This window comes from Rhinopithecus bieti, unplaced genomic scaffold (assembly GCF_001698545.2).
Source record: "Rhinopithecus bieti isolate Rb0 unplaced genomic scaffold, ASM169854v2 scaffold_1530, whole genome shotgun sequence".
In the NCBI taxonomy this organism is placed as follows: Eukaryota; Metazoa; Chordata; class Mammalia; order Primates; family Cercopithecidae; genus Rhinopithecus; species Rhinopithecus bieti.
In genome coordinates this window covers 3,215,974-3,218,525 of record NW_016803808.1, presented here as the reverse complement: position 1 = coordinate 3,218,525, position 2,552 = coordinate 3,215,974, and the positions used below count along the sequence as shown (strand labels likewise).

The 2,552-nt window shown below is 52.2% G+C and overlaps 1 pseudogene across 1 annotated transcript; it reads right to left on the bottom strand.

The window, feature by feature from the left end:
• Window positions 1-1,410: 1,410 nt before the first annotated feature.
• LOC108516056 (60S ribosomal protein L6 pseudogene) lies at window positions 1,411-2,301 on the bottom strand (annotated as a pseudogene). The gene has a single exon (XR_001881708.1). The product of XR_001881708.1 is annotated as a 60S ribosomal protein L6 pseudogene (transcript).
• Window positions 2,302-2,552: the final 251 nt, after the last annotated feature.

The window sequence follows — 2,552 nt, the reverse complement described above, 5'->3', positions numbered from 1 at the left end:
CTGAGTCCCTGATGCAGGCTGGGTCCCTGGAGAAGCTCACTCAGAGACAGAATAGTGTTTATTGGTGCGGGGCAGTGCTCTTGGGTTTAAGGTCTGTGAAGGGAGAGAATAAATGCCAGTGGGGTAGAGGGAGTCGTCGGGCAGTGAACCGCTGGTTCCCGGGGAAGCTCTGGAGCTGGCACAGCCCTTCAGGGTCATCCTGAGTGGAGCCCAGGGCTGGGCCTTTATCCCCAGTGTGGACCGCCGGGTGCAGGTGCCTAGGAGGGGGCGTGTTGTGGGTTGAATTGTGTCCCTCCAAAAAGATACATTCAAGTCCCAAAACCCGTTACCTGAATGTAACAAATCCGCTGTAGAAACCAGCATTCAGATCTCAGCTCTGCACAACCGCAACCAGCATTCAGATCTCAGCTCTGCACAACCATAATCACTATCGAGAGCCGTGACTGTTATGTGGGTTTAGAGACATGTTGTGGGGGTTATACGACCACGTATTACTGTGCAAAAAGACTTCACTCAAGCCCATTAGTGCAGAGGTTCCTTTAACTGTGGAGGATTAAATAAAGGAATCAGAGATTGTTTACGCTGGAAGGGACTTGGAGGTGTTCACTTAATTGGAAAGCAGGTCTTCACGGGCCCTACATGGGTGTTGGTATCCACAGAAACTCCAAATCCCATCCAGGGGAGGCTGACACAGGCACCAGGTGTAAGGCCCTACCCCCGTCAGGCCCTCCTCTGCGGGCCTGGCCGGGAAGCCCAGCCTAGTGTGAATGCTGTGGAGGGCGCCCCAAACTCCTGCTCCAAGACAGAGGCACAGGCATCGCCTCCCAGGACTCACCTGGACGGGGCTGCCTGGCGTGAGCTCATGCCCCTCCCATGCCACCTGCTTTAGTGGCTGATTGCTATGTCAGGCAGGGCCACCTGCCTGATTCAGGCTGCTGTGCAGCCACCCAGCCTCAGAGCTGCCTGTGAGCCTGGCTGAGGCCTTTGCTGCTCATTCCCACTGCCCTCTCCCCTGGCGGGGGCTGGTCTCCAGGACACCCCCATAACCCCCTTGCAACCAGATCTCCGTCTCTGAGTACGCTGCAAACCTGGCCCCAGCGTGTGGACAGTGGCGTCCTTCTTGCACATGCTGGGGTAATTGATGGCTGTATCTGCTCCGAGGCGGCAGAGTGGGCTAGCTCCCAGTCCCAACAAACGGCCCACTGCGCCCTCCACACATGCTCAGCACAGGCTCAGCAGCCTGGGGAAGAAGGAAGCCGCTCTGCTCCGTGCTCTGGGTGCCTGGCCCTGTGAACAGCACGGGGTGTCCCCACGGCTCACTGTGCCTCCTCCTGGCCCACATCCACTCTGGCATGCTGGTCACAGACATGGCCCAGGCCTCTGTCCCTACAGATTTACTATTTTTTAAACATTATCAGTTATTTAATTAGGTTCTTCTTAAGAAATTTAGAACACCAATTTGTGAGGATAAATTCCATTCCTCAGAGCAAACACAGATCGCAGGTAGCCCTGGAGCTGAGGAATAGCTTTGATTTTTGGTAAAATCTGTGAGTCCACAGCTCTCTGGTCAATCTTGCGCTGCCCTGTAATCTCGTATTTCTCTTTTTCTGTGAAGATCTCACCTTCCTGGTGTCTGGGCTTCTGCAACTGCTGCTTCTTGAAGTAAGCATCCGTGAGATGTTTTGGGAGTTTGACATTGCTGATGTCAATTTTGGTTGAGGTGGCAATGACAAATGTGTGGTGTGTTCTTCATAGAGGAACTCGATTGAGGACCAGAGGTCCAGTCCTAAGTAACAAGCCACTAGCCAGCTGCTTCAAGAAAACCACCCTCTTGCCTCTGTGGCATCCAGTGAAGATGATTAGAATGGCTTCGGGGGTAATGCTGGCTCACAGCTTTCTCACATGCTGACTGAAGGGCTTTTTGCCATGGCTCAACAGCTTTCGAAGCACATCTCCAGTAGGATACTATCTAGGCATTTTGTTAACCACCCAGGTACCACCGTTCTTGTCACCAACTGGTTTTGTAACAGTTGCAAGAAGCTTCTCCTTCTTTTTCTTTTCAACCTTGGACTTAGCAGCTCAGTACTTCCTCTTCCACGTGTCCTTTCTGGAATACATGGCAGATTGGGAATACCTGCCGATTCCTCTGACAAGAACAGGATTGAGGCTGCAATGGGACTTCCCCTTCTTGAGTTGTTCAGTCTTGAGGTGATCCCTTTTCCCCTTGTCATCAACATCAGCCTTCTTTGCTTCGGGTTTCTTCTCTTTAGTATCCGGCTTCTCAGCTTTTTCACCTGCCATCTTGCAAGATGGAGAAGAGCTCTCCTACAGCTTTGCTTCCAAGGCAGGAGCTGAGCTTTCTTCTTGCAAAGGGCCTTATAGAGAATGTTCTCTGGTCTTCTTTTCTTCCTTCTGCAAACTCTTCTCCAAGGGGCCAGATGCTGGAGATGATGGGACTGTCTTGTAATCTAGGGAGGGGTTATCATGAGCCTGTGGTGCTAATTACATGAATTCTTAAACCCCACGTAAGCACGCTGCACCCAAGGTGCAAA